General features: G+C 34.0%; 1 protein-coding gene across 5 annotated transcripts in view; it reads right to left on the bottom strand.

Moving 5' to 3' along the window:
• TCF12 (transcription factor 12) overlaps nt 1-20495 on the bottom strand; it is a 373959-nt gene that overhangs the window by 48259 nt on the left and 305205 nt on the right. The gene's annotated exons all lie outside the window — the stretch shown is intronic.

Here is a 20495-nt window from a genome sequence, read left to right as displayed (position 1 = left end):
TTGGTTACTATCTACATATTTGTTTTTAGCTGATTACTTGAGAAAAATACTACTCCAAATATCCCATAATGCATCTTTGTGTGACAATTACACCAGGTGGTTGAATAAAGTCATAAATGTTGACTTTGCTTACAAAACACAAATCCATATAGGCTCATGATTCAAAATGTGGTAGTGGAAACAGTGTCTTTTGAATACAGCATGAAATAAATTTTTGGTTCCTAAGATTCATTCTTTTTACTGTTACAAGATTTATTGAAATCAAAACAAGTTAGATTAAAGGTTACTATACTTTGTTATTATTAAACGATAACCATAAAAGGCACACTGCAAGTTTTCAGAAACTTGCTTAACTTAGTAGGGTTAGCAAAATTAAAACCAAATTCTGCTGAGGGGTTCTAATTTCAAGTAAACTTTTAAGTCTGGCACAGCTTTAAGAAAAATCTTATTTAGGGGTGCCTGGGTGGCTCAGTCAGTTGAGAGTCTGATTCCCGGTTTCACTTAGGTCATGATCTCAGGATCATGGGATCAAGCCCAGCGCTGGGCTCTGCACTAAGTGCAGAGTTTGCTTGAGATTCTCTCTCTCCTCCCTCTGTCCCTCCCCCTACTCCTGTGAGTGGGCATGTTCTCTCTCTCTAAAATAAAATAAATAAAATCTTAAAAAAAGAAAAATCTCATTTAATTTGTCAGAGCAGTATTAATTTCCTTTGGTAAACCCTTGCTTCAGATAAGCAAACTATGAACATTTTGAATTGGCAAATAGCCAACATTGCCATTTCTCTGTAAAACTAAATGGGTAGTTAAATAACTTTAATAATCAAAACATGATAAAACCATTCTCATGATGATTACTACAGTCAAGAAGGAAAACAAATAAACGATTAAGGTGATGCACACTCTGTAAAAGCAAAAGTAAACCAAGGGTCAGGAAGAATGGAAAGGTGTCCTATTGTGAACAGTGTAGGAAACATATTTCTTTTGTTTAGTTAGATAAGGGTACATCCATTAAATGTCATTCCAAATAAAAATCCTAAGTATTCACTTAAGTGAAAGAAAGTGGCTACCTTTTTAAATTTATGGGAGCATGTGTAAAATATCATACACATATTTTTGGCATAAGCATAGAAAATTTCTGGGATTACACATAAGAAACTTAGTGGTTACACCTCTGGACTTAGAATTGGGAGGGAAGACATTTACTTTATGTCCTTCCACATAGTCTGGTATTTTATCCTGAGTATATCTATGCACTAATAAAAAAGTTGAGGAAGCACACACTGAAATTAAAATGTGCGCCAAAATTTTATTTACATAAACTATCATTTATATTCATTTATTCTTCCTCTGAGGCATTAACTAACTATAAAGACTCTTGACAAATTACCTAAGCTTCCAAGACTCAATTTCCTCATTGGTAAGATGGTGCTAACAGTACTTGCATTAGGGGGTTGATGGGAAAATCAGATGAGATAATACATATACAATGCTTAGCATGGTAAGCACTAAGTATTAGCTAATAGTATCTCAATCATCTTTCTGTCATTCTTGTAGAAGCCGTTATTCTACAAAATATTGCCCTTGTTCAGTTCCTGAATGCTGTTCTTACAGTTTTTGTCTGCATAATCCTACTTATAAATATAACTCATTCTAAATAAAAGATTGAAAAGTCTATTTTTACTTTTCTTGCTAGTCGGTTTCATACCAGCACAGGTGTTTCTTTTCAATGGATGACATTTAGGTTAGTTTCCTCTCCCATCCCAGAGGTAAAGACTACACACACCTGTGGTGCCTGAGAAGTTTGAGACAAGATGGATTCCTAAGAACTACCTAGAAAGACTGTAGATAAAAGAATATGGCAGATAAAATGTGTTTTCTTCCCCATTACAGATATTAAATGTATTTTTCCAGTTTAGTGCTATTACATAAGATAGTGTCACAGTGAAATAATTGGGTATATACAAATGTGTTTGGAATGCTGATGGGCAGGAAAAGTTTTCAGGAAAGGAATTTTGCACTTTTTTCTTTTAATCAAGTGTCAGTATCTAAACTTAGCCACAGCTAGATGTCCTCTGTCCCCTTTACAAAGATTTTTCCAAACTAGGCTGAAACTACAATGAAGAATAAAGTAAATCCAAAGACCCAGCAAGAAAATACATATGAGAATAAAATTTAGAAGACAGCATTAGAACATATGCTTCTTGTCACAAATGCTTATTTTATTTACTATATACACCATCACTTGATCTCAAAGTATGAAATACAAAATTCTCTAATTCTATCCAGGTTATAGATTGAAATAGTATGTAAGCCTCCAACTTATGAAAAAAATTCCAGTTTTGATGTGTCATCTCACACACACAAAAATCTACATAATTTCTCAATTTAAATTATAATTTGTCCATTTATATTTATTTATCCTTATTCCCAATTCAATTCACTGTATTCCATACATAGTATACTTACACTTTAAAAAATTCTAAATGTTTGCAATTATAAAAGCAATTAAAGGATAAATCTGGCTGTACTGACTTACAAATCACAGTTAAATAAAGGAGAATATGCTGATCATATAATGGTTAATGATCGCTGTCATGGAAAACAAGAAAACCAAGATAAACCATACAAAGCAGAAGAGACTAGCCTATTCGTATGTAAAAATTTTAAGCTGTACGGAAAAAACAGGGCTCATTTTAGAGGTAAAGTTGTTTTTAATGTTAGTCTTTACAAACAGAGTTTGAAAAAGAATAAATGGACTTTTAAAAGATTTTATAAATGAAAGTGGTGAAAACTCTAAACTATTAAAAGTTTATCATTTATTTACTAACATAAGTTCAAAGTTTTTAATCATAATAAAAATGTTTTGAAAAACGTGGTTCTCAAAGAGGCCCATCTAACAGCATTTCTAACACCAGCCAAATAACTTTACTTTTGGTATCTTAACCATAGCTTGCAAAAACATAGATGCAATGTTATGAAGCAGCAGTTGCGCCAGTCTCAATTTCTCAGATCAAAGAGTTCTTGCGGCAAAGCGCAACTGATGTGGTCTCAAAGACTTTATTAACTCCAGATGTAGGGAAATAGTCAGCCAATTCCACAAAAAGAGCAAGTCTCTTTTAGTTACAATCAGTACTGGCCACAAATTAAAACCAGACTGCTTATGTCATCTGATCACCTGCACATAGATGCCAGTTTTTTTTTTCCTCCTAGTTAATGATCTAATCAGACGTTTACATCTTAAGTATGATTTTGTATCACAACAAACAATCTTAAAATTAAGAGAAAGGAATATATATGCTTTAAGATGATTAAAATCTACCAGGAATCAAACTATTTAAAAGAGAAATAGAGGGGCGCCTCCCTGGCTCAGTTGGTAGAGCTTGAGACTCTTGATATCCGGGTTGTGAGTTCAAGCCCCACGCTGGGTCTAGAGATTACTTAAAAAAAAAAAAATCTTAGAAAAAGGTAGTTAAGTAATTTAAGATATTCCTGTAAAATGTGGTCGATATTTAGAACTTTTCTTTAGAATTCTAACTTCCATTTCAGAATGTCAGGCTCACAATTGTTATCATGGGACTGTCTTTCTTCTTTCCCAAGCACTTACATTTTATCCTCTAGGTATGGTGATGAGAGAAATTTTGAGTGTCTGGTGAACAGAACTATACCATTTTTTCCAACCTGAATGAATATTACTGAAAATCTAAGATACCTCCCTGTTAAGTCTGGCTGAACAGAACGAATCCACATCAATATCTCTAACGTCCTCATCTCATCCTACCCAAACTTAAGAGTGACAGAGCACTTCAGGAATGAATATTTATAATTACTCTTTACAGTGATTACACAATTATCCTTGGGATGTTTTAGCTCATTCAACCAATTGAAGTCAAGTTAACAAAAACATTCCTTTTTACTTGCTTGGATGATTCAGTTTAGTCATATGGATAACTCCATATTCAGAGCAGATCATTCTCTGTTTAGCTCTAAAGGCTGGAGCTGTGCACTGTGTTCTTGATTTCAATGCATACCTCCTGTGATTAATACTGGAAACATCCCTGTCAAGCAGGGAGCCATAATGATTTTCTGATAGTTATATTAAGAAAAGATGCAAAGAAGTAGTAGCTTTTGCTAAAAAGGTTTTTCTTTTCATTTTGTTTCTGTTTTTTTAAATCTTGTCACATCCAGTGATGGGTTAAAAGACGATGTCATTCCCCATGCCTTTAAAAATAGATCCATAGCCTGTGTGGTGGCTGATATTTTTAAATGTCCCAAATGATGAGGAGATGAGTTGGGAATTTTCCTTAGTATGTGAGAATAGCTATAAATCTTAATTAAGATACCCTTCCACCGAAAAATGAGAGGAATGCTTTAGATGAGCACTACCCAATAGAGGTTTCTGTGATGATGAATATGTTCCACATCTGTGCTATACAATATAGTAGCCACTACTTACATGTGACTATTGAACACTTGAAATATGAGTAGTACAGCTAGGAATTGAATTTTTAATTTTACTTTAATAGTCATATGTGACTAGCGGTTACTATATTGAACAACATAGGTTTAGATCATTTTTCATTACTCAGTTTAGAATTGCATAAATTATTTTGAAAGAAATATTCTTGGAGTCTCATAAGCTCCAAGGCCTATGAAAACCAAAATCAGCCTAAACTGTCAAAAAATTTAGGAACTTCCTCACCTGATTTGGAAAAAAGAAAGATGGAGGAGCTTATCCATTTTTCTGAACATGCTCTAACACAGTAATTACTATCAAGATTTCATTATGTTTCGGCTTCTAATAGCTCTAAGGTCAAGATGATTTGAATAGCAGTTTTCTTTAAATTCCAGTAAGTATCATTAAACACTTTAATACATGCTAACATGGACCGCCAATGTGTGAAAAGTTTAAAATAATAACAGAAATCATCTTTAGCACAGTTTTTATCAACCTACCAAAATAACAAAACAAAACATTTGGCTAATTTACCCTACCATCATAATTTCAAAATAAAAGTGTAACATTATATTCAGGAACATCCACTTAATTTACCTTATTTTTATATAACTATATTTTTTAATTAAACAATAAAAATCTCACAAGATATACCCGAGTACCTAAAAACCTGGAAAAAAACTGGAAAAAAAGAAAACCACACCCTAAGTCAAATCCTATCTTCAAGAACTGTAATTAAACCTCCAGGCCAATAATTTTTAAGATATGCATGTTTAAGGGTCAATACTTAAAAATTAAGGAAAACTAGGTAATTACCATAAGAATTTATTTTTTAGTTATTGCTGATTAACCTATCCAAGTTCCTCACACAATAATACAAACAACAGTTTCTATTCCTGAATTTTGGGGGCCCTGAATTTAGTAAAAATAAGCTGTTTAAAAAAGAGTAAATAAAAATTTGGCTTTAAGAATTATACTGATTCAGATAAGGGTGCTAGGTAGGTGTTAGGGGAAGTTCAAGAAATTTCCTAAAAACAATTTTCTATTGATTTTTCTGATCATTTTGGATCCATTATTCTCTGTGAATACTGATCTAATGTATAAACTCAAATACAAAGCATCTTTAACTTAAATAGCAAAATTTTAAAGTTTCTGAAATTTAGGTCTTCCCAATTTCTTTGTTCCTTCTCTAATCAAAATTAAAAGAAATATAACCCCAAAGAAAGACATTAAAATTTTTAAATAAACTATGAAACCACTCTCTAATTGAAGAATTTTCCAATATCTAAGAATACTTAGATAACAGATTTGATAAATATTTCAATGTTTTCAGTATTTTATTATTACATAAAAATAGAAGTTTTGCCACTTTGCCAGAAAGTCCAATCTACTACTGGAGTCTTTATGGTAATTCCAAGCCCAAGGGGAAAAATATTTAGACAGTTTCAGTACCAAATACCATAAAAACCAAAACCAATGGCATCATAACGCAAAATATCTGAGGTACAAGGACTAACTCAAGGACATGCAAACCATCTCTGTCAAGGATTCTTTTTACCTAATTAGCCTGCTAAAAACACAACTGGAATTTCTGTAAAAGGGATAAAAATACATGTTTTTATTTTCAACAGTTTCATAAGTAAAAGGATCAATGTCTTTTCCCAAGAATTCCCAGAGACATGTGTAGGGGTGAAATGAAGTAAAATTTCCTCTCTAACAATAAGAAAAAAAAATTCCAGGTTTCAGTACAAAGCAGCTTAAAATCAATTACTAGTTCTGCTGTCTAACAAGCATAGCTGGATATTACTGGTTTTCAATTGTGAGAAAAATATCTTAGGAAGTCAAGCACATTTTTATTAATCTTAAGTTAACATCACTGGGCATTTTTCACCAGCTCTTTATTGTAACTGCTATCATTGTCATAATGATCTCAGTTTTTCCTGAGAGATAAACTATGGCATTTTTAAGGGACTGGGTTTGAAACTTATGCTAGGATAATATACTAAACAAATCAATGAGTGTCACTCCTCAGCTCCCTACATTTTAAAGAAATTGAGATCCAACAATACAGAACCTGATCTCTTTCTTCAACACATTCATGAACTAGTAGAAAGGGATATAAATTTCTTTCTGAAACATTAATAAAGCTGACCAGTGACGACATAATCTCCTGGCAACGGCCGTAGTTTTATACTCCTTGGTATTTGTGCCCACAAATTAAGGGGAAAAAAAAATCCTTGGATTTATATCTAGAATATAGTCTCAAGATAGTTTTGGTAAAGGGGAGAAAAATCAAAGTAGATTTAAGCTAAAGTCCTTGACATTCTATGTTGTTAGCATTGTATCTTCACAGAATTCTTAAATTAATTCGTGTTTTCCTCATCATACAAATGTTAGGTTTAACTCTACTGGGCCCATAGACAAGCTGGAAATTTGAATTAATTTACTTGTACTTTCTTCTCTCATGTTAATTAGCAATAAATCCCCAATGGAACCAAAATGTAGCTCTATATACTTTCACGTTGGTTTCTGTGCTTTTATTAACTGAGAATGTTTATTTGCAACATAAGGCTTAGATGTATTTATAATGAAATTTTAGCTACTTTCTACTCTAATTCTTATGAAAATACAAGCTAGGTGGGCAGTCAGGTGCCAAAACCCTGGCTAAAGCAATTTTCAGTACTATGAATTCTATTAGAAGAGGAGACCACGCTAGTCTGATTTCCTGAGTTCTCAAACAAATCGGGTTTAAAGCTCTTCATCTTAAACAGAAACTAATAAAAATCTGCTTGACTGACCACATCAATCTGCATTCATAAAACTGTTAGTCTCATCATATATGCAAAATACATTAAGTATTTATAAGAATGGCCTCCTGTTTTCCTCGGTTTCATTTTCTTCCCAGTGTAGTATATTTTGATACAAATTATAGTAAGGATAAATGAAATCTGGCCCTTTACTATGGAGGCTAGTTAACTTGCCCTTGGGAAAACCTGCTGTTGGGAGAGAGATCTGGGTTCAATTCTGACCTCAGCACTTACTAACTGGGTGGGGCTTGAGCAAGTTACTTAACTTCCCTGAACCTCATTTTCCTTATTTATAAAAGAATGACAGTAACAACTAAATGACAGAGTGGTTGTGAGGGTTAAATGAGGTCAACATAAAGCCCTCAGTATAGCTCCTGACAGAGTAGCCCTTATAATCATGTTAGTTCCTGTCTCTTCTTTCCCAGATTCCATCCAAAGAAGCTCAATATTAAAAACGCATTTCTAAGCTTGAGTTTCAAAACTTGGATTTCTGTGTTGTCTCTGATAAGATTAAAATAATCCCCTCATACAATTAAAAGAGCATCATGTCTGTACTTGCTGCAATTTTTATACCTGGAACACTCTGTAGCATCTTCAGTTCAAGGCCTAGAAAATGGAGGCTGATCAGATCAGAGGAAGGCCGAAACTCCAGAATCCTCAAGGTGAAGAAAACGGGAATCCTCTCCTCCCAAAACTTTACTTCCTTTACCTCTAAGACTTTCTACCTTTCTGCATAAAGGACACAATTTAGTCATATCAATGAGAAAACTGAATGCAGGGCAAATTCTTTATACATAAGGAAGCTCAGAAACTCGTTATTCCTTGCTATTTTTTAATCTCACAAAATTGATATTCAAAATGGTTTTCAGTTTTCTGTTTATGATAAACACATATTAATATTTTACAGTATGTTACAGAATACAACCACACAAAGGCTACATATGATACAGATCATTAACCCCTTCTCTTTTCAAATAGTGGGAAAAACAGGGTTAATATCTTGGCTTTTCTTTTCTGCATAGAGATGCCCAAGCCTGTTATATTTCCAATATAATACGATAACAAAATCTTAAATAAAATACAGAAAGCCTCTTCTCTCATTAATCTGTTTTTTGCTAGAGACTACTCAGTCTTATTGTTAAAATATCTCAACCATCCTTAAATACATGAAACCAACTTGAAAATTTAAAAATAAAAACTGGAAAAAAAAAGATAAAGCGTTTTAAGACCAGTACCATTTAGGATTTCTTGCTCCCTAATACCCACAAAGGGATCTTAAAAATGAAATCAATGGGAACTTGTTAGCATTTCAAACTATTAATCTGCCCTATCAACTAAAATAAAATGTAAGGTAGGATTAAAGAGTGAGCTTAAATTTAACCTGTTCACTATGAGGATTATATAAAAATTCCATAACTGAAGTAAGGAAGTATATTTCACTTAGAGTCTGGAAATTTTAAGTTAAAGCACCAGTTTTTACCATGATGGGTAGACATCCCTCAAAATATACAGTAAAATGAGGCATTCACATAGTTTCTGGATAATGTAATTACATACTACATCATTTTCTTATTGAAGAGTTGTAAGAGAATAAAAAAAACTAGAGGTGGTAAAAATAAAATACATATAAGAAAATACATTAAGACTAGGGCCTTATGATCCAGAGGACTAAGCAATATATCAGCTCTTTATGCATTTTTCAAGAACATAAAAGTCACCTTTGACCTATATCAGGCACAGGCTATCAATTTTCAGGCTACACTTCTCTATCATACCAGCTATGTCATCTACCATAAGTCTGGAAATACTTAATACCATCAAAGCTGTCCCCTGCCCCCAACCCAATGTAGAACAAAGAGAAATGTTGTAATAGAGTGATCTGTGCTCTCGAAAGAATAAAATCTAAACTCAATTTGAGTTACAGTCTCTCTGCTTCAGAGGCCCTGTATAATTAATTTTCCTGAACTCACAGACACACACACACACACACACACACACACAATCTTCAAAATGACTATTTTACTCAGAATTGGACATAAAAGTATTTTCACATTTTAAATACAGTTAGCAAGGAAGCTATATAGAGATCAAGTAATTTCACTTATATTCCCCATCTAAATCTACCTCTCACATTTTCCAAAGTTCTGCTTATATGGCTAGTGGGAGCACATACTTTTTAATAAGTTTAGGATATTTTGGCTTGATTATCATCTATTAAGAAAGCTTACCCAAAAGTTAACAACCAAATGCTAACAGAGTCCAAAGAAGCATTCCCAAAGCAGTCAGAGAATGAAAAAGTACTTTCATTAGTTCTCATGTACCCTGGTTAGAATCATATGCTACTTGAAAACATTTTCAACTGTTGAAAAGGGAAGGAAGAAACATATCTGATTTTACACCTATTTTAGGAAAATGTGATTATATTTTCTTTATAACTTCAAGCATTAGCATTAAAAATGCCTCTACTCCCAACCAAAAAAAGTCACTAAAGTCATATAGGTATTTAAAAAGACACCTGAGGGAAAAATTTTTTTTGTAAAGATTGAGGAGGAAAATACTGAATTTCTGACATAAACCCAAGATTGTTATTTACTAGTATAACATTTTTACTATGCTTATCAATTATAAGGATAACTCCTAATCGTCCAGTGAGTTCACTTTTAGAATATACAAAATCCTCTGACTTAAAGATACTTTTGTAGAAACATTCTAAATAATATTAAGTAATTAAAGAACAGAAAAGTCTTCCTTAGCAACACAGAAAGGTATTATTTTAAAACATCTAACCATGTGCTATAAATTGACCAGAAATACATTCTTTGGAAAACGTTTAAATGCATTCTTTGAAAAATAGTGATTTATTTTATGAATCTGTACAGGGTCAAAATTCTGGTTTGATTGGAAACAGATGGTATCCCAGTAAAGTCAGGCTCTGGACCTGAAACTCCAAACAGGAAATACGGCCCTCACTAGCTGACTGCTTCCCTAATCATTCCCAGAGCTTCATACTTGTTATTTTTATGAATATCCAAGATGACTTTCATCTTTCCCTTCTATCTACAAAGCATCAAACAATCCTCTCTCTCTGTGAGTGTATGTGTTTTATATATAAGTTGTATGTTTACAATATAAAAAGACATTGAAAAATATGTACTTTCAAGCTTACTGCTAGTAAAGACATCAGGGATTAAAAATAGTAACTCACAAATTCAGGTTTATTTTCTATCCTATTTTAAAAATAAAAGCCAACAACTATTGAGTAACAGTGTCAAAGGCAACTTTACTGACACTACTTACAAAGAAATACACAGTTTAAATGTATTGCAGAAAATGATAAAACCTCACAGGTTTTAGTAAAAAGCAATTAATCTACACTGTTTTCCATTAAATAAGCCAGTTAGAAGCTCTATGAACAAAGAAAAGGACTTACCGTTTTCCCATTGTAGTAATACATCAAAGAATTGCTGCCCATTCCAGGGACAGGGTAAGCACAGTACATGTTGATTTTGAAAATGTTAGTTTGCAGCTAATGCACACAGCTTCTCTCCAAGACATACATCCACACAGCCAAGCAGAGTTAAGTCTTCAGCACTATGCATCCACACATGGATTTACTCAAAAGGAACTTATGCAAAATAGGACTGAACCAACTCACAGAGCAGAGAGGGAGGGTTTATGCTGTAAGTAACCTCTTTCAATTTCTATCAAGTCCTTGCATTGGTGGAGGATACCAATATGACAAAGTTTGGGTATTTAAAAAAAATACAAGTTACTTAGGAATGTTAAATAATGAAAAGAGAAAGACTGTCCCAGAGATAAATATCCCAAGAAATTGTTAATTTTGTCATATATATGATATATACCTCTCTCTCTCAAAGAAAGGCAAACTGACATCTCTTAATCTGTTTTTAGTTTTAACTAAATTAGAGTACAGGTGGCAGGGAAACCCAGCTTGCTATACCTCTAGCAACATTACCATCTGGCCTGGTCTAAAGTTGCTTCCAACTTTGATAAACACATGATCAAGCTATCAGGAATTGGAAACACTGAATCATGTGTAACAAGAAGGATCTAGACAGTTAAGCCTTGTACAAAATCACTTCCTGGAGAAAGCGGACCCATCACGTAAGTACCTCTTAACTAGCTGGAACAAATCATGATTTTTTTTAAGTTATAAAAATCATATTGAAAAAAATGTTGAAAGGAGCACATTTCATGAAAAAGTTCAGTACAAAAACTTAAAAAATTATCTTGAAAATAAATGTTTTTTAGCAGACCTGTTTTTTTCAGACCTATTTAATAATACAGATTTTCAGTTATAAATCTCCTTAAATTTCTCATTCACAACACCAATTAAAAGTTTATAATGGACTATGCTCTTCTAGACCATCTAATATGTAAAAGCAATTCAGTAAATAGTAGTAGTTTTGTTTTCCCTTATATAAAAGTATGAAAGGCTGGTGTGTATAACAGACAAGATGTGCACTATAGCTGATAAACCAAAAAAGGTTTTTAGATGTCTTTCCTCCAAGTTCATTACTGTTCTTAAAGAATACTTTTTATATTCATATTTTTATGTTAATGCTCAGATTTCTCAAAAAGGAAAAATAAGATAGAGGAATAAATGTCTCCTAGACTTAAATATTTTATTATACTTGTAAGTCAAAAGGTTTTAGACACTGCAAATACATATTTCTCCCACATATTATTTTGTTATTTAAAAATTTCTCAATTTGTCTTTTGCATTTGTCTGGATTCTAACCCAGAGAAACAAAATAGAAACGTTTATCTCCTTTCTCCCCATCAAAACCTCTTCGTATTACTCTCTCTTCTCCCTGTACCTTGCAGGTTCTAACAAAACTGTGCCAATCAGAGGAGAGCTAACAAGCTGCAAAAAGGGGCACATCACCTTTTTTTAACGCACCTTTCATGAAGCAGAGCTCTTCTAAAAAATATTCCAGAAACATTCAATAAGAGGGCAAAAAATAAACAAAAAACCCAACCCATTCTTATGAAACATACTGATCAAATTATAGTAATAAAACCAGATCAGACAATAAGGCCAGCTAACTTCACAATGTTTAAAAGCTGATGGTATCGGAGTAACAATAAAACCTCCCCACATTCTCCAGATACAGAAAAGACTAAGCAGCAGCTGCAAAAGAACATCACTGTACAGCAGACTATTAAAATGCCAGTCTGCAGAGTGGTTTGTAACTTCCTCCCTCCTGAGAGACCACAAAGACCCATTTCAATCCTTAGAGCACTGTGTAAAAAGCTTTGATTTACAATTAACAATGCCAAGCCTTAAAACCATTCAAGTAAATTTTGCTCTTTCATAGATATAGTCGTTCTCTGACAGAATAGCTACTCTTAAAAAAAAAAAAGGATGGGAAATCGATCATCTAAAATAAAATTTCCTTTTTCTCTTAATGACTAAAAATTTAAAAATTTACTTTTGAATAGAAATTGAGGAGGAAAAGAGGGAAGCCACAAAACACTGATAATACTTGAACATTTTCTTCCTAAATCATTGCTCCAACTTGAGACAACTTTTATATATTGGTAACAACAACAACAAAATCCACTTACAGTAGTTAAGGCTCATTTCTCTGGGACTTGCCAGAAAAGAGTACTATTTTGTCTGATAAAACAAACAATATAATGTAAACCCAACTATACAATCTTGGCTATTAAAGCACAATGAAAATATCAGTATTTCACCATCAGTTCTTTATTTTAGATACAACTGTATGATACTCTGAAAGGAATAAACATATTCAGGCAAAAAGAAAAAGTTCAGAGTAAAGTCAGACACTATAATCTACTGTTCTAAAGTAGTTTATTAAGCAACTGGAGAAGTTTGCTATTAAAGCTGAAACCTGAATGTGAAACATAATAGTTTCTAAACAGGGTTGAGTAATTAAAAGCTTTTGCTTCTCCTTTTCATTCCTGCTTTCAAAAACAGAGATACAAAATCCATACACGTGTATTTAAGACACCTTCCTCTTCCCCAGTACACAACATATTCACTTGGTATACACTACTGCCTAAATTGAAGGAAGAAGCAGAAACTTAGAGAGATCTACATATACATGACATTAAACTAATTTTTCAAACACAGTCAATCATCAAGAAAACGGTGGTAATCTAAATAAAATATTCCCATAGTCTACTTGTGTGTTATGGCAAGGTCTTTTGTTACCCCCACATATTTTTTTGAAGTCAGCCTTACCCTGAAAAAACTACAACTGGTTGACATAGACTGTCATTTTCTTTATCACAATTACAAATGATCTTTTATGTTGTCTTTTTTCTCTTCCTCAAAAATATTTTTGAAAAATTCTAATTTAATCTATGCAACAGCTGCAGCACAATTTTTTTTTCTTAAGAAGAATCATATTACAGGAAAAAAAAGGCATATAGATGGATCAAGTGCTGCTCTAGTGAATGCAGTTGTTTAATCTTTGCCTTTTTTTTTTTTTTAAAGGAACATGTCAAGGGTTAATCCTGTGACTCAGTCTGACAAAACGAGTCAGCTGGAGACAGGGCCACTTTTTAAACCTGATTTCAGACAGACGTGCAGTCTGCACAGGAGCTCTGAACTGTCCTGCACTTTTTATCCTGGATTGTTTCCACCAACAATTCTATGTAATCACTTATGTGTTATTCTAAGATGATGTGATCTAACTTAATATTCATGCTACTTCGTCTAATAATCTAAACAATCACCAAGTTTTATAACAAAATGGGCATTTCTGTACACATGGGCAACATGATTAATGAAAATGTCACAAAACCCTGAAAAGAATATGACTTGGAGCCATACATCTTTTATTAACAAACTGATGATCCTGGTTTGAGGATTATTGCATTTCACCGATTTTAAATATGGTTCCCCTTTCTTCAACAGTTCAGGATGTGATGTTTATTGTCATTCCAATAGCCATCAAGCACAGACATAAACTAGATAGGACAAAGCTATAATGTACTTTGCCTAAGCAATTTTACTTCTTTACTGAAGATTTAGGAAAAGATGTTTTCGAAAAGTCTACTAGATAGGGACTTCCTGGCAGCTTCTGTTTAAATTCCAAGCCCCCATGCAAAATTTCCTTTTTCCTTCTTATTTTTCTGTTGGTTGGGAAACAAGACATATCTTCCTTGGAGACCTATGCAAAATTTCATGGAATTACCTACGCAATATTTTATTTTAATCTATTTTGTTAGCTCTTCTTTATCCCTATTTGGATCACTGTTACTCTCATCCCTGTTTTATAAACTATTCTTAAGCAAGAATGTTTCAAGAGTGACCTAAAGTTCTAAAAAGTTTTCAAAAGAAAATTTTAATTGAACTGAATTACACATCTTGAATTAATTAGTTAATAAAGGCCTTAACAGTTAATGGTTAATCTTATTGTACATTTTTCTAAAACAAGGAGGCAACATTCTGGTGTCCCAAAAGGCCAGAATATCTGGCTAGAAAAGTAAATCTAAAACCCGTTAGAAGATTCCTCGTGAAAAGTTTCAACATTATTTCTAAGTGAATCAACTCCTGGAAAATAAGACTTTCAGAGTGATAAATGAAGCCAAACAAAGTTCACATGTGAATAATTCTACAAATGAGCTCTGTGTTTTCCTAAGCATGAAACTCAGTAAATAACTAATAAATTATTGGATGCAAGGGAGGTGGGGGTGAGGATAGGTTTAAGAGGGATAGTAAGTGATAGAATCTACAAGTGGGCAGATTAAAAGCAAAAGACCCTTCCCCAATGCCTCCTCAGTCTTATTTAGCTTGTAGAGAGATGACTTGTGAATGAATCTGGTCTCCTAAATGTGCAGCATTTTAGTTAGCCTGGCTAACTAAGTCAGACACCACAATACCAGGTTTTTTGTTTTGTTTTTTAAAGATTTTATTTATTTGACAGAGACATAGAGAGTGAGCACAGATAGGCAGAGAAGCAGGTAGAGGGAGAGGGAGAAGCAGGCTCTCCACTGAGCAGGGAGCCCGATGTGGGGCTCGATCCTAGGACCCTGGGATCATGACCTGAGCCGAAGGCAGACGCTTAACCGACTGAGCCACCCCGGGGCCCCTGCAATACCAGGTTTTATATGTGAACATTATATTGTACATTTTTCTAGTATATGCTGCTTTGTTACTAAAGTCATTCCTAAGTGTTCAGGAAGTTGCTTCTGGTCTTTTTCTAAAACCCTCACAATTTAGAAAATTTACTTTTGCAAAAGAGAAAACAAGAATATAAAACTCTAGCAAAATAATACATCTCTCTCTCGGGGCACCTGGGTGGCTTAGTCAGTTAAGTGTCTGCATTCGGCTCAGGTCATGATCACAGGGTCCTGGGATCAAGCCCCACATCAGGCTCCCTCTCCCTCTGAGAGCTTGTGCTCTCTCTCTCTCAAATAATCAATCTTAAAAAAAAATAATGCATCTCTCTCAAACCAATTAACATTCAATGCATATTACTTAAAGCTAATGCTATTGATGTGAAATCATATAACGCATCTTCTAATACAACAATGTCACTCTAATTTTGCTGATACCATTCAGTCAGTAAAGAGGCTTCCAAATACTGTTTTCCACTGTATGAAAATCTTAAAAATCAAAGACTTTATTTTGTGTCTTTTACTTAAGTGATACTCTGAAAAAATCGTTCCAATTACGCCTTAGTTTTGAGTACCTAAATCTTAGCCAAACCAAATAATAATCAGACTTATAGTGGAAGATATTTTAGATTTGTCCGAATACTGGTACACAGTTTATTTTGATATTGGTTGGATATGAGGAGCATCAACACACATATAAACATACACTTCTCAGAGCCCAGTAAAAACAATGCTGAAGTTCACAAATCATATTACCTGTCTCAGACAGAGAACATCAGATTTCTTATTGCTTCTTTACAAAAATCTCACGTCTAACTTGTTTTACAGATGCTTAATGGTTAACAAAATAGAAAACAACTATCGGTATAGCCAGTGGTAAGAATCAGCTATATAAACTACATTTATAGGGCAAAAGAACACTTGTTTAGTTCCTCTTTTGACAACCGTATGAGTATAATGAGGATGTGTAAAAACAACCATAACTCCTGGAGGAGAAAGCAAATAAATCTCTTTTTGGGGTAAATAAATAGTATCCTCCTGATATCAATACGAAAAGAGCTGACAGATCATACAAAGCCTCTCAAAGGCTATCATTAGACACCCTTCAAGTGAGCTAGAACTGTAATTACTGAGAATATATAAAACCTGAAGCAAATTGCATGTTTCCTTTGATCACAAACTCACTATGACAAAGCAGTTTTCTTTGAAAAATTAAAGGAGGGGGTCCCCCCTTCTTGGTAATTCCTACATCTCTTGGCTGTCCATTTCTTTCCCCACATGAATTGCAGTTTGCCACTTCTCATTTGCCACTTGAAATAACATGGTAAGAGAACCATTAGCTATGTTGCAACTTGGTAATTTTCCTGCAGATGGCTCTATAATCATAGGACTGCCTAACGGTGTGTGTGCGCGTAAAAAAAATGATGGACACCTAAGTTTTTAAATTCCTCAATAAACCAGCGCTTCTGAAGAGCTTTCAAGACAAAGTTTTTCGCTATTGACTTATTAGGCAACCCAACAACAAAACTGTAAGCAAACAAAGCTATTATTTAAAATCATCTGTAGGGGTGCCTGGGTGGCTTAGTTGGTTAAGCAACTGCCTTCGGCTCAGGTCATGATCCCAGAGTCCTGGGATAGAGTCCCACATCAGGGTCCCAGCTCAGCGGGGAGCCTGCTTCTCCCTCTGACCCTCTCCCCTCTCATGCTGTTTCTCTCTCTCTCTCACTCTCTAATAAAATAAATAAATAAAATCTTAAAAAAAATAAAATCATCTGTAAAACGTAAACATTTGGTCTTGGGTTAAGTTAGCTCTCACTTAGATTAACTGCCACACGATTTTTTTGTTCTGCAGTTTTTTTCTTCTGAGTTAGAAAGCACTAGATCCTTTCAATTTATGAGAAATGGAACAGCAACAAGATACTACGTCTTATTTTTAAAGAGACCAAAAGTAATACCTGCATTTTAGCCCACAGCCATTTCAAGAATCTGCAATCTAAAGTTTTAGGTAATTTATACATTAAACTATTTCTGGCCCCAATCTATGTTTTGTGTTTCAGTAAAAATTCTTGTTCGTGGTAATTTTTAAATACTTCATATCTATAATTAATTAAATATTTAGAGTCTACCAAATCATCCTGCCTCATATCTGTAATCAAGTAATCATTCAGTCACTGGAAGAAGTCACCCAGATCCTGAATTTATGGAAAAACCTATCTTAAAAAGAATGGTTTCTTACTATTAAATTCTGGTGACCATTCTCAACAAAAGTCAAAGAATACTTCATTTTGAAAGCACATCTGAGGGGCGCCTGGGTGGCTCAGTTGGTTGGGCGACTGCCTTTGGCTCAGGTCATGATCCTGGAGTCCCGGGATCGAGTCCCGCATCGGGCTCCCTGCTCAGCGGGGAGTCTGCTTCTCCCTCTAACCCTCCCCCGTCTCATGCTCTCTATCTCATTCTCTCTCTCAAATGAATAAATAAAATCTTAAAAAAAAAAAGAAAACACATCTGAGAAGGGTATAATAAACTGGGATGGAAATAAGAGATGGTGTCAGTTCAACACAGGACAAAGCAAAACAAAACAAAACTTCACTGGAAAGCAATAATGCGACCCCAACAAGTGTCCTTTATCAGACAGACCGGGAAACAGACACAAAACTTCGAAAGAAGAAACCTATTACTTGTTCTAAGTACTGTGAAAACTATTAAAAAAGGAAACCTCACTAAAGTGAGTGAGGCTGGAAGGGGAGCCATACCAGTCAATGTCAATTACAAGAAGGTCTGTCAATTATAGACCCCTAAGAGGAGAATCCTCAACTGGAAAAAAATGATCAATGATCAATTATAGGGCCCAACAGGGAAAGACTTATATTGCATTTCCTACAAGAAACTTCCTCCACAGCTCATCGATGAGAAACATCTTTACCCTGAACACTTGCTTTTCTCTAAGGGGCTTTGCTTCAAAACAACATTCCCAACTTTTTCTCCCTGAAGTAACATTCCTCTCCTTTGTTGTACTTACCTATGGTTTTGCCATAGTTTGTTTGTCCTGAATTGCAATTCTCTGTTACTCCCAAATAAACTCATTTTTGCTGGTAAAACAACTTTTATTATTAAGGTCAACAGTATCTATATTACAAGTGCATATAATATGGCAGAAATATTCTCCCCATCATTCATTAGTACTCTGTAATGTGAGTTAGTCTGCTCAGGTTCCGAACACTTGGAGTGATACCATATAATGAAAAAGAGCACTGGACTAGGAGTCAGAAGATAGGGATCCAGGTTTTAGCTCTCTTAGAAGGTATGGGAGCTTCGGGTAGGACACTGCATTTCCCTGAGTCTAAGTTTCCATTTCTGCAAAGTGTAGGCATTAAATTAGGCCAAAGATGTCCTAGCCATTTCACCACCAATAAAACCTTATATTATCTACTCCACCCAAAAACACTGAATTCCTATTTTGAAAGATTTTTGTCTCTTGATTTTATTAAATTATAACAAATATTTTTCCGTGTTAAAAAAGATAACAAAGCCATATAACTTTCATTCAGAACTTCTGATTAAAAGGGAAATGAAAATTTGCCATGCTGGGCTTAAATCACTCTAGTGAAAGAAATGTGATGTTTTACAGACCATGGATAATTTTATTTCCATAAACTACACAATGTTAGGCTTTTTTGAAATATTTTACATCTTGTATTACTATTTTTGAAGACCCAGGGCTGTGATTCACTGGCAGAGATGAGACCCACTGTCCACACCAACCTTAAATTGTATTTTTATAATTTTATCTGTGAGTGGCATAATTAAAAGCTTAAAAGTCTTACATGAAATGAAAGGTTGGTCCAAAAGGGAATCCAAAAACATAATTACAACTTCTTAGTCCCAAGGTAAATCTAAATGCTTTATATTCTAGTAACATTTATGCTAGCAAATGAAGTATTTTTATAAGGGGTTAGTTATATATTTTCATTTAAAACTAACAACTTTTGGGGTGCCTGGGTGGTGCAGTCATTTAAGCATCCAACTCCTGGTTTTGGCTCAGGTCATGATCTCAGGGTTGTAAGATTGAGTCGGGCTCCATGCTCAGCGTGGAGTCTACTTGAGATTCTCTTACCCCCTACCCCACCCTGCTTGTGCTCTCTTTCTAAAAAAATGAATAAATCTTTAAAAAAAGATAAAACTAACATCTTTTTAAATAGCTATGTAGTGTCTAAAACAAAATGGTAAAAAAAAAAATGAGGGTTAACATCTTACCAATAGGTAACCGCTCTTATCTAACTCTGTAATTGTTTAATTAGCTCAGTATCAATTTTGATTTTTTTTTTAAGATTTTATTTTTCAGTAATCTCTACACCCAACATGGGGCTGGAACTCACAACCAGGAGATCAAGAGCATACGCTTCACCAACTGAGCCAGCCAGGAGCCCCACAATTTTGATTTCTCAGTAATGTACAATTTGATCTACATGCCAGACATTTTATGTTTGACACAGCATCATGTGGAAAATAAAAGATTTTTGGCTATGCCCTTCAAACAAACATGTAGGTCTCTACAAAGATGGTTTGTTATAATTTTAGTAAGCAACAGAAAAGGAGTCAATGGGGAGCCTATAGTAATTACGTAGGCTGTGGCTCCTGCTCTATTTTGTAATAAAGAATTTTGGGCCTGTGAGTTGCTTCTTTGTGTCTTTTGGCTGGAGAATTTAGTAGATCAATAAAAGAGATTGTTATGTGGATTATAAACAAAGGTATATTCTGTAGTTAACAGGTAGGCTGGAAAGTTTACTAGGTACAATAGGAAAGTAAAGAGTGAAAAGGAGGTAGCAATACCATAGTACCTTTACAAGTGTGTGACCCTGAGAACACTCGTTTACCCTAACATTGGTTATTTCAGATGGAAATAATTGATATATATAACATACAAATATATATAAAGGTTCATTGGTTATTTCAGATGGAAATAATTGATATATATAACATTCAAATATATATAAAGGTTCAAACTACTATTGCTGTTAAAATTAGAATAAAGGTCATTTGAATATAAGAACATAACTATCAAATTCTGAGACCTCACACAGAAAACCAAATGCAGATCTTCCTAACTCTATCTAACAGAG

The sequence above is a fragment of the Eumetopias jubatus genome, unplaced genomic scaffold (genome assembly GCF_037043125.1).
Source record: "Eumetopias jubatus isolate StellerSeaLion01/CBP00866 unplaced genomic scaffold, mEumJub1_p1.0 scaffold_7, whole genome shotgun sequence".
Taxonomy (NCBI): Eukaryota; Metazoa; Chordata; class Mammalia; order Carnivora; family Otariidae; genus Eumetopias; species Eumetopias jubatus.
The sequence above is the reverse complement of the archived record's forward strand: the minus strand, read 5'-3'. Positions and strand labels throughout refer to the sequence as shown.